Raw genomic sequence first — 13,096 nt, 5'->3', positions numbered from 1 at the left:
AGTGTTCCATCGTATAGATAAACCACATCTTCTTGATCCATTCGTCTGTTGATGGACACTTAGGCTCTTTCCATGTTTTGGCTACTGTTGAGAGTGCTGCTGTGAACACTGGGGTCCATGTGCCCCTGGGCATCAGCATGCCTGTGTCCCCTGTTTTCTGGTGGGGAGTTAGTAGTTGGTCTCACCTTTGTTCCTTTGTAACAGGTTTTTCTCAGGCGCTTTCAAGATTTCCTTACAGTTTTTGGTGAGCTGTTTTCACTAAGTAGGAGAAGTGTGTTACTTCTTCCAGGAGCTGAAGTTCCTGTCCCACTAATGCTAAGCAGCGATGATGATGATAGTGAAAATAGTGTAGCCTCTAAGTCATATTTAGAGGCATCACTAAGGCATAACAGTCACCAGATGATGTTATGGTTTAATTTGGCCACTTACTGATTTAGTTGAGTTCTCTGGAAACTTCTAGCTGAAAAAGGTGAAATTGCTACAGGCGAATTTGGGGTCATGTACCTCTAGGATCTCTCCTTTCTCCTTCTGCTTCCTGAGTAATTCTGTTGGTGTTTTGCAGAAGCTTGCTTGAACTTTCACTTCCGTGTCTGGTCTGGGGGCTCTTACAAGTTGGTATAGCCTTGCCATTTCCAGGAGACATCCTCATCATGTAAAAACTATTATATATGGTGGGGAGGAGGGGGAAGACTTTCTTATTTTGATGAAACAGTTCTGAGAATAATCTTGTTGCCAATTCAAACCCCTTGTCATGATTTTCTTGTTGGGTACGACATCTATTGGCTGTATTGGGTCCCTTCATTCTTAGAGGCCCCGTGAACAACGTGCCATTTTGATGGCAGCAGAATTGGATAGCAAGAGAATTCTATGAGTATTCAATCTCTAATGGTAGCAAAGATATAGAGAAAATAACTGATATGGATTGCATCTACCATCTCTCAGACATCAGAGTAGACAGGTTACATACTTTTCTTTTTAAAAAAAATTTTTAATGTTTATTTTTGAGAGAGGGGGGCAAGGGGCAGACACACACACACACACACACACACACACACACACACACAGAATTTGCAGTGGGCTCCAGGTTCTGAGCTGTCAGCATAGAGCCCGCCGTGGGGCTTGAACTCATGAACTGTGAGATCATGACCTGAGCCGAAGTTGGATGCTTAACCAAGTGAGCCAGCAGGTGCCCCCTTTTCTCCTCCTCCTCCTCCTCCTCCTTCTTCTTCTTCTTCCTCTTCTTCCTCTTCTTCTTCTCCTCCTCCTCCTCTTCTTCTTTTAAGTTTATTTATTTATTTTGAGAAAGAGAGAGAGAGAGAAAGCACAAGTGGGGGAGGGGCAGGGAGAGAAAAAGAGAGAATCCCAAGCAGGCTCCGTGCCGTCAGCACAGAGCCCTTCATGGGGCTCAAGTCCATGAACAGTGAGATCACAACCTGAGTGAAAATTAACAGTCAGACATTTAACTGAATTATACTTTGTTTCTTTTTAAATCCATAACACAATCCTTCCAGGTAAGTATTAATATACCAAGTATTAATTATTTTCATAGAAGTTAAATTTTTTTCTTTTTTTTCTTTTCTATGCAACTGATGTGTGCATTTGATGCATTTGGCATTGCAGAAGGTTTTCTCATGTTTGAGCCCTAAGCGTCTATTATTCCTCTGGCTACAGTTTTAGTCAGTAGTGGTCACATGACCTAGTTTGATCACATGAGAGTCAACCCCAGAACTTTCATCTCAGCTGTTGGAGAAGAGAAATTTTATCGTCCTAGTGGATTTGACCATGGGAGAATCTAGCACTATTGGTGCTAAAGGCCATCTTGCTACCACACAATCCCAGAGGAAGAAGACCCCCCGGCAGCACAGGGAAAGGGAGAGAATCAATTCTGGCTAAAATTGTCTGACACTTGGGCTAACTCCTTCCTGAGGCCAGCTACATCTCTACTTTTTAGTTACACGAGCCAACAAACTCTCCTTTTGCTTGAATCAGTACGAGCAGTTTTCTGATGGCTGCAAGTGAAATAGTCCTGATTGATAAAACCTCTTTCTCTCTTCTCCACTGAGCAAGGCTCAGCAAAGGCTTCTTTGGAAGGAAATTACACTGAGATAAAAACCAAATTTTAATATTTCATATTTGATTTTTAATCATGCAGGTTGAGGACTAAGTGTCCTGGGACCAGTCCTGTCCTTTTCCTGGGCTTTGATTTTCTCTTTTAGGGAATAAATTCATTTCTCTGTAAGTGGATTAAACTCTATCTCCAATGGTCCCACTTGGTCTAAAATTCTCTGATTTTGGGAAGTGCTTATTTCAAACTGAAGTGTTACTGACTTTATAAGAGATTGAGGGTTTTTTTCCTTTAATTGGGTTTTTAGAAATGTTTATTTGTTTATTTATTTTGAGAGAGTGAATAGTGGAGGGATAGAGAGAGAGGGGGCAGAGAATCCCAAGCAGGCTCTGCACTGTCAGCATGGATCTTGATGCTGGGCTTGAACTCATGAACCACAAGATCATGACCTGAGCCAAAATCGAGAGTCAGATGCTTAAACAACCGAGCCACCCAGATGCTCCAAGGGATTGAGTTTTAAAGTCAGAAACACACACACACACACACACACACACACACACACGAAACCTGGCTCTGCCTCTTACAAGTTATATAACCAAAAGTAGATTTCTAACCTGTTTACATGTCAATATTCCTAATTATAAAGGGAGATGTAATTCATAGCATGGCTGATTAAATGAAATAATGTGTGTGTAATCATAAATGGTAAGGACTCAATAAATGATAACTGTCGTTATTTATTACTCCTTCCCCACGGCATCTTTATCTTAAAATAGCATTTCCCAAGATGTGTTTGGTGGAAAACAGTCCTGCAAATGCCTGCACAAGAGGGTTTTGTAGTCAAATACATTTAGGAAATGCTTATGCTCTGCTTTCCCCTGTTTTTCAAGGCACATTAGCATATTAAAAGCTCTAAAAAGTTCTTCACTAAATAAATCTGCTTAAATTTGTTGATCCAGCATCTCAAACATATTTGACTACACAACACTTTTCCCCTTCACAGGTGCATACCTATTAACATATATTAACAAGGAAAAGAGTTGAAACCTTTAAGGTGTAATTTCAGGCATCCATCAGCGGGTGGGAGCGGTGGAAAGGAGCATTTGGGGGGGAATCTAGGCCTTCCCAGATGTGAGTGCTTACTTTTAAAATTGATTCTTGAAGTCTAGTTGACATGCAACCTTATATTAGTTTCACGGGTACGAGACAGTGATTGCACGATTCTGTGTATCATTCAATGCTCACCATTCTGTGCATCATTCAATGCTCAGCATCTCATTCATGCTTTGTGTGGTCACCATCTGTCACCATAGAACGTTATTACAATCTTGTTGACTATATTCCTTATGCTGTCCTTTTCATCTCCACGAATTAGTTATTTTATACCTGATGTTTCTTCCCTTTCATCCCCTTTGCCTGTTTCACACATCTCTCTCCTTCAACCTCCTTTCTGGCAACCACCCATTCTCTGTACTTAAGACTCTAGTTTTTGTTTGTTTGTTTGTAGATTCTACAGATAAGTGAAATCCTTTGGTGTTTGTCTTTCTCTGTCTGACTTACCTTACTTAGCGTAATACCCTGTAGGTCCATCCATTTTGTTGCAAATGGCAAGATTTCCTTCTTTTTTTTTTTTATGGCTGAATAATATTCTATTGTGTATACAGACCACATTTTCTTTTTCCATTCATCTATGGTTGGACACTTGGGCTGACTCCATACCTTGACCTTTGTAAATAATGCTCCAATAAACATGAGGTGCATATATCTTTTTGAATCAGTGTTTTCATTTTCTTTGGGCAAATACTCAACAGGACTTGTTGGATCATATGACATTTTTATTTTTAATGTTTGCAGATGCGGGTTCTTATTCCTTACTAGAAAACATGACTTTATCCAAAAATGTAGCCGACATCAGAGATTGGCAAACTATGGCCCCTGGGCCAGCCACCTGCTTTTAGAAATAAAGCTTTATTAGCACATAGTTGTATCTGTTTGTTCATGCATTGTCTGTCCCTGCTTCAACATTACCAGGGCAGAATTGAGTGGTTGTGACAGACACTGAATAGCTTGCAAAGCCTAAAAAATATTTAGCGTCTGGCTCTTAAAAAAAACAACAACTGTGTTGACCTCTAGCCTGATGACAGGATGACATCTGTAAGAACTACGGGAACTCAGAGTAGATGGTTTTTGTTGTTGTTGTTGTTGTTTGTTTGTTTTTTAGTCCATTTTAGTAAGTTCTTGTCTTTTTCCAATTCATTAGGTGACCTGCTATATCTTTACATTGATAATACTATAGAAGAGATGTCAAAAGAACTCACTAGCTATTTTATTCAAAGGGAGCAGAAAAAGAAGCAAATTTCCTGAAAATATAGGAATTTGTAGCTCATGGAAATTTACTTATTTATTTATGTATTTATTTCTGAGAGAGAGAGAGGGAGAGAGAGAGAGAGAGAATGAGCAGGGGAGGGGCAGAGAGAGAGGGAGACACAGAATCTGAAACAGGCTGCAGGCTCTGAGCTGTCAGCACAGAGCCCGATGTGGGGCTCGAACCCACAAACCGTGAGATCATGACCTGAGCCAAAGTCGGTCGCTTAACCGACTGAGCCACCCAGGCGCCCCTGTAGCTCTCAGAAATTTAATTGCCCCTCAGCTTTCCAGGCCCTTAAATGAGCAGTTCTTGTGGGAATTACATAGTTGCCCCATGTTCTTATGAAAATTTATCACATCCTCTTCAAGTAAGTACCCACTTGCCCTCCTAGGAAGAGATGACACGTTATGGGATATTACTGTATCTTTCATCATGTCTAGTAAGTTACCCTGTTGAATTAGTTTTGGGGTAGCAGTGCCACTGAGGGGGAAAAGAAATATGGTTTCTTTGCCAAGTAGTTAAAAACAGCCTACTTTTAAAAAAATTTTTTTAAATGTTTTATTTATTTCTGAGAGAGAGAGAGAAAGAGAGAGACAGCATGAGCAGGGCAGGGTCAGAGAGAGAGGGAGACACAGAATCTGAAACAGGCTCCAGGCTCCCAGCTGTCAGCACAGAGCCCGATGTGGGGCTCGAACCACGAACCGCGAGATCATGACCTGAGCTGAAGTCGGACGCTTAACCAACTGAGCCACACAGGCGCCCCCAAAACAGCCTACTTTTGACCTCATAGGTTTGAATGCATGGTCAGTACTCCAGCAGGGGCCGTCAGGGAGACGAACGAGTCTTCTGAGAAGAGTCCCCCATGTTCCCAACTTGTATCCTATCATTTTAAGTAGCTTGTAGAATTATCTGGCTGCAATTCCTCCTTTCCAGTTTCGGGAAGACAGGAAGAACCTGTGTCTTACCCCCCAAACTAGGAATCCTTGGTCTCACGGAAGACTGAGTTTGTCGCTGAAGAAATTAGAGTTCTGAGTTTTCAGGGTCTCTGTCCATCTATTCATGCAACAACCCGTAGACAACCTTCTCCGCACCACACACTGAGTATGTAGAGGGGTGGGCAAATTAGACAACGTTCTTGACCTCACAGAGATGCAAAATCTAATGGGGGGAGAAATAATCACCAAGAAAGTACCCAGGTAACTATATACTTGTCACCTGTGATGTACGCGCAGCAGGGATGCAGGAGGTATCCCTTAGCTACGCGGAGTGGTCCGGGGTGCAGTGTCTGAGGACTTCACCCAATCCCTGAAGAACATCAGGGAGCTGGGTCTACCCTGGAGAAGGCACCCAGGTAGAGGGAGGGGTGTGAGCGGAAGGCTTTTATTTTAATTTTTTTGAGGGTAAAGCTTTTAATCTGGTGGCTGTGATTTGGAAGTAGACCCTGAATTCTGCTCTAGATGTGTTCTTGAATTAGCTGAATTTCAAGTGACTTCGCGTTTCCATCTCTTAAGCAGCAAGAACAACTTTGAAGTGAGTGCTTTATAAAAAACCAGGGGAAATCCTGTTAATATTTTTGATCAGAATTAATGGGAGAAAAATAGCTTTCATGTTAATAGCATCTCATTTACGGAGATCTTGCATAATGATGCCCAAAGAATCTTAAGGGTCACTCAGCATCACCAGATTTGTGAAGAGGTAGGGCGGGGCAGAGTCTGCATAGAATTAGAATTCCATTCCGCATTTTTGTAATTCCAATCAAATACGCCAAATCCAGGATCATGTTACTTCCTTCTAAGCTGCTGACTGGAAGAAAACTTCCCAGTGATATTCGTGTAATTTATTGTGGAGTTAAAAAATAAAAAATTAAGTAAAATAAAATAAAATTCTTTATTAAGCAATTTGTCCGAAACTCAACCGTACTAATTAAGCCTCTATGGATAAATATACTCATAAATAGTCATGTTTTATCAAAGTCAAATACAGTGCAAATTCTGGTGTTCATGCACTAATAAACCCGAGTTATTAAATAAAATCTGTGCTTTACTCTTTAAATTAAGGTTCCATCCATTAATAAATGTTTAATAAAAATGTAAAGATGGGATATTGTGTGAAGAAGAAATACATCTCCAATACTTCCAGTTGAATCCCGCTCAGTGAAATGCAAATTTTATAAATTCCAATCCATCAAATTGAAATTTTACTATAAAAGGTTTTCATGGAAATAATAGCTGTCAACTATCAATTAATGCACACGGTCCCATTTTCCTTAAGTACGGTATTGAACTTTAATGAAAGGTTACTTATTCTATCAAATTGCTTTATACTTGGTAAGATTAAACTTAACCAAAAATTAACATCAGTATTCCACTAAGAGAGCGTGCAAACAAAATTCACCCAAATGACAGGGGAGCCTAAATGTTTTTGTTGCATGCAGAGAAATATGCTTCCAACACACATTTTAAAAAATGCCAAGAATTCGTCTTTTAAACGGATGCTATCAGGAAATTTAACCCATTCTTCCCTGTATTTGTTTGCCTCCTTCCTTTGAGCCATACATTACATGTGAGTGTCATGTTCTGTTCTTTGTGTTTTGTGTATGCCAAGAGGGCAAAAGCTTAACCCACCAGCAGCCAGCCAGTGGGGGATACAGCAGTGAGTCGGGGGACTTGGGCTCAACGTGTCTGGGTTCAAATTCCAGTTCTGTCATTCACGAGCTGTGTAATCCTGATCTAGCCGCTTAGTCTAACCGAGGCCCTAAGTTTTCATCTGTAAAATGAGAACCCTACACTTCTCTTTGAGGATTGCTCTGAATAGGAAGGAGAAAAGGATAAGTTGTCAGTATTCTCGTGCAGAAAGTCACAGCACGCCCAAATTAGATGTGCGTAAAGATGGCAACGTCTTAATGGATGTTTGCAGTTTTGCAAAATGAGACTTACTCAGATCTCCCGGAGGTAACAACATGCGTGTGTCATAATGAAGGCCGATTAGGATGATGCCAGTGACCCTGATGACATACTCTATCGCCTTCGAAAACTTCCTAAACACCAGGAAAGTTTTTCTTCCAAAAGCCATGTGCCTATCCGTGCGGAATGTCACTGAGTGATTCCTACTAAATAAGCAATAGAGTAGAATCAGGAGTTTTGGGTTCTCGTCCTCAGCACTAAGCAAATGCATGTCCTTGGACAATTCTTCCCCCTTTCTAAACATCAGCTTCCTCACCCGTGGGATGAGCAGTAGGCAGGTGTAAGTGTTACAGGCTAAATGGTAGGGAGGTGGGGGGGGGTGTGTGTGTGACTCTGGCCAAATGGTAGGCATGTGTGTCTTCCACAGGGCCGGCCCCTGCTCTGACCTTGCTGACTGTTGCCTTGCAGGAATCTGGACCAAGTATTGCCAGATCTGCAAGAAAAGTCGGAAATTCAGACTTGGCAAATAATTAAAAATGATTATTTAAAGCACTCTGCTCGTCAAAGAAAAACGTCCATAGGAGGAATTTATGCTGCCCATTTGTAACTCTGGCCTGGATGTTTTCTTTTTTTTTTTTTTTTTTTAATTTTTTTTATGTCTTTAGTTTACTTTGAGAGACAGAGACAGAGAGCGAGTGGGGGAGGGGCAGAAGGAGAGGGAGACACAGAATGTGAAGCAGGCTCCAAGCTCTGAGCGTTCAGCACAGAGCCTGACGTGGGGCTCGAACCCACGGACTATGAGATCATGACCTGAGCTGAAGTTGGACACTCAACCGACTGAGCCACCCAGGTGCCCCTGGGCTGGATGTTTTCTGAAAGCTCTGACCAGATCTGCACGTTTCTAATTTTAGGGAAGTCTCTGTTGTTTTCGCTTTTTTTTTTTTTTTTTTTTGATTTTCTACTCTATAATCCTGAAAAATGATTTACAAAACCTAAATAGATTTTGGCACGGACTAAGCTTAAACTGACTGCTTTCTATCACAAATTAATATTAACCAGAGCTTGTCAGATACTAAATATTTGTTTTAGGAATACACACAGCCCCGGCTTTCATCTGGGGTAGGCTCTAATCTTTGGCCTGTCAGTTCCGGGATATAGCACTGGATAAATCATGCTCTCTTGAACAGATAGATGCCAGGATGGTTGTGTACAAATGGAACAATGTGTCAATGAACACCAGAGGTTGGGTTACATCTACTATAAACATTGACATTCTTTTGCAATGAGCCCTTTTGCTGGTTAAGCACTTACAGCTTGGGAAGGTTTGGTGCTTCTGTGCTCACTCAGGTTCTAATGATTTCAGATGTTTGCAATTAATGAACCATTAGATTAATTGGCGGGGCACCGTAAGAGGGGGTCTAAGAATTGGGTCAGAACTGTGGACAAGCCATTACCCGCAGTAGCAGCAATCACCAGAGGCAAAACGGTGCGAAATTGAATTAATGATTTTATTCGCTGTCCCTCATCCCTCCCTCCCAGTGTGCTTTTTTCTGGACTTAAAAAAAAAAAAAAAAAAAAAAAGGTAGCGCTGGCCAGTTGGGTAAACACAAAAAGGGAGGAGAAGGCTGGAAAAGAAAAGAGAAAGAAAGATGGTCGTTTCCTATTCCTCCAGTTAAGACTTGACCTTCTGAAGACTGAACTCCTCATTGGTACCCCAAAGTGGCACCATTTCTCAGTGTCTGGCTGGATCTCTCTCTCTGGGCTTTCTTCCTAAGCTCCTGTGTTTTATTAATTATGTAACACATCGGTCATCTTAGAAAAATGATTAATGGTGCTTCAGAAACATGGAAATAAATAAGGCAGGCTTCAATATATGATTATGTAGGCTTGATGTAAACCCCAGGGTAGCCATCTTTTTAGAAGTATGCCAGGAGTTGAACACCAGCCCGTCGTTACAGTACTTAAAACCTGGCAGCGCCTGAGTTATCGCCCGGCGGTGGATGGCGCTTTAGATGAATTTGTAATTTGAAAAGTTAAATTAACCCTGAAATATATTATTCGTTGTCTGTTTCCTACTCAGGAAGGAGATCCTGATGTAAGCAGACCCTTACTAGGTGGCGTCAAGAGTGAGCTACGCTCAGATCCTTGCTAACTGGATGGTGGCTGTTCTTTCTCATGGCACAGAAAGTCAGTTTTTGGAAAAGGACACCGCCACCACCACGAAAACCTATTTCCACAGAGAATTCTGGTGCTTTCTTCACAGCCTGTGCTGTTGTTTGACGTTTCGTTATGTGTTTGTATGCTTGTTTGCTCCTTTCTGGCCTCACTGCTGGAATGTGAACTCCATGAGGCCTGGGTCTTGGTCATTTTGTCCATGGTTCCGTCTTCACTGACCACAAGAATCCCAGCCCACAGCAGGCACTCAATAAATCTTGGTTGGGTGAATGCAGAAAGGAGTATTAGTTGTCAAGAGAAAATGACTTTGGAATTCCTGTGATTCTGGAAGATTGGCCAATAGAAATTGGCCCAGGCAGTGACCTTATTGCTCTGAGGACAGGCTCATTTAAGAGTTTCTTCATCCAGTCTTTGTTGAAGACTTCCTGGGTGCCAGGCTCTATTCCAGGTGCTGCAGGTACAACAGTTTACGATGCGCACTTCCCCCACCTCCAGGACCTCACCTTCTCATAGGGAAAATAGAAATCAAACACATAATTACACAAGGGATGAGTTGAACTAAAAGATAACTATTAAAATCTTTTAAAAAATGTTTATTTTTGAGACAGAGAGAGACAGCGTGAGCAGAGGAGGGGCAGAGAGAGAGGGAGACACAGAATCTGAAGGAGGCTCCAGGCTCTGGGCTGTCAGCACAGAGCCCGACACCGGGCCCAAACCCATGAACTGTGAGATCATGACCTGAGCCGAAGTCAGATGCCTAACCCACTAAGCCACCCAGGCACCCCAGAAAGATAACTGTTTTGGAGAAAAAAAATACAAGGACCGTAAGAACATGTGATATGGGAGCTTTGTCCAGTTTGGAAGAACCAGGAAGGTTTCCCTGGAGAAGTAGCACATAATCGGAGACCTCGTGGTAAACAGGAGTTGAGAGCACTCAGAGCAGAGGGAAAGCAGAGCAAGGGTCCTGAGGCAGGAGAAGCTTCATGTTAGAAAGACAGCAAGCAAACCAGTGTGGCTGCGGCAGAGAAAGGAAGAGAGCGAGCAGTGTGAGACTGGAAAGAAAGAAAGAAAGATCTGGGTGAAGTTACTGGGTCAGTAAAGCATCTTGAAGGCTTCTGCCTTTATCCAGAGAGGCATGAGATGTCATTAAAGCATTCCAAGTAGGGTAGTAAGGTAATAACATTTAACATTTAAAATTTAAATTTTATTCAAGGGGTGCCTGGGTGGCTCAGTCAGTTGAGCATCCAATGTCAGCTCAGGTCACCATCTCACGGTTTGTGGGTCTGAGTCCCACGTCAGGCTTTGTGCTCAGAGTCTGCTTTGGGTCCTCTGTCCCCCTCTCTTTCTGCCCCTACCTGGCTCATGTGGTCTCTCTCAAAATGAATAAACATGAAAAAATTTATTCAAGTAAATTAGAATTAAATTATTCTTAGATGTTGACAGGAGTCTGTTTTTAGTTTTTTAGTTATTGTTTTTTTGTTTTGTTTTGTTTTTGGAGGGGACTCCCTTACAAGAAGGCAAGTTAGTTACAGACACTCTTAAACTAGAGTAAAATGATAAAGAGCTAATGGTGGGGACGGAAGGCCTTACCTCCAATTATCCATGCGTTAATCCAGTCCTACCCCAGAGACATTTTAGTCTGGGCCTATTTCTAATTTTTTTTTTTTTTTTTACATTTTAAAATTTATTTTTGAGAGACAGCAAGAGACAGAGTGTGATCGGAGGAGGGGCAGAGAGAGAAGGAGACACAGAATCAGAAGCAGGCTCCAGGCTCTGAGTAACTGTTCAGCACAGAGCCTGACACGGGGCTCGAACCCGCACACCGTGAGATCATGACCTGAGCCGACGTCGGACAAACTTAACTGACTGAGCCCCCTAGGCGCCCCTGAGCCTCTTTCTAAAAGTAACTCAGATTTCAGAATTTTAATGAGATTGGTCTGTTTCATTTTGGATTAAATTAGAATTTGCTAGAGTGGAAGGTGTTCGATATTTGCTTTCTCCTTTTGTCCAACTTGCATAGATACGGTCAATCTGTGAAATTATTTGATCTGTTCTTTATTTGTACAACAAACATAAGCAGCTCGCACATGTCCTGCCTTAGGTGCCGGGGTTAGAAATGACCATAAAAATGTTGTTTGTGGGTCGTGAGTGCTGCTCAACGAGTGTTTGATGAATGGCGACCTGATAGATGGGGTATTCCCAATCAGGAGTGAATACATAAATAACACAAGCTGGTTCTTGTTAGAAGAGCTATAAGAGAAAGTCCGTGCTCTGGGAGAAATTAATCCTACAAGAGCAAAAAAAGAGGAGATCAGCTCAAATTCCTGAGACAACATTTGATATGGGCTTTGAAGAATCAATAGGAGTTCCTAAGCAAAAAGCACAGCATAGCACAAACAATGGCCAACATGTAACATTGTCTAAATCTTTGTCATTTTGTGATTTAACCTTTTGTGTACCCTAATTTTTGCCATGATCTTTTCTTATTATTTAATATTTTTATTTATATAGACTTTATAAGATTAGCCTTATCCTCAATAATAAGAGCTATGAAAGCATGGTTCAAGGTGCTCATTTTAGAGTTTCCTAATACACAAACATGATATTGATTGCGATCCACCGTCCGTGGCCCCTCCTCCCTCTTTTTAACAGAACCCCAGTGTGCTGGGTTATCCAAACTTCCTCTCTCCACGCAATAACATGCTTCAAGGAAAGCTGACACATTTCCAATTCCAGAAGGTAGAACGTAACTAGTCTAAGCCAGTCATCAAAGCTTTAGTCCCTTCTTTGGTGATCGGTTCCAGCACAGTCATATGACCCAGTTCTGGCCAATGAGAGGTAAGGAGAGGTCCGCTGGCATATTTCTGGAAATGGTTTTCTTATTTGGAGGGTGATATTTCTGCATCCCTGGAGCTAGAGAAACTCATCTTGTGACCATGAAAGAAACCAGCCTGTAGGTAAAGCTCACACCATAAGGATGGATGGCAGTGCAGACACATTGAAAGAATCTCTGTGTTCATGAATCATGGACTCACTCTCTGAACCAGTTGAGAATTGCTTTACGCCTGGGCCTCTTGCTCTATGAGACAATAGCAAAGGTCCAGATTGTAAATATTTTAGGCTTTACAGATCAAGAGGCAAAAATCAAAGACATTATATAGGTACTTATAGATCGAGAGGCAAAACAAACTTCTACCAATCATTTGTTGATGAAATTCAAAATATACTTAATAGGGTAGAAGTTTTTATAGCAAAGATTTACTGATGAGAAGAATGGGATTCCATTTTTTCCTCTTTTTCTTTCTTCAGTGTTCATCATCACTGAATTGTTTGCAAATATTCAGAACCGTTCCTGATTTGCAGACCATACAAAAAAATAGACAATGGTTCAGATTTGACTTGTGGGCTATAGTTTGGCCAACCCTTGTTTTAAGGCAATTTTTATTTTAAAAATTGTATTGGCTGAAAATTATTATTCATAAATAATCTCTACTTTTCATAGCCAAGGGCATCCTAATTGATACATGTTAAATACTAAAATAAAAATTTCACCATGAATTACACCAGCCCATCTTATATCCACCA

The sequence above is a fragment of the Hyaena hyaena genome, unplaced genomic scaffold (assembly GCF_003009895.1).
Source record: "Hyaena hyaena isolate Hyena2069 unplaced genomic scaffold, ASM300989v1 scaffold_42, whole genome shotgun sequence".
NCBI lineage: Eukaryota > Metazoa > Chordata > Mammalia > Carnivora > Hyaenidae > Hyaena > Hyaena hyaena.
The sequence above is the reverse complement of the archived record's forward strand: the minus strand, read 5'-3'. Positions refer to the sequence as shown.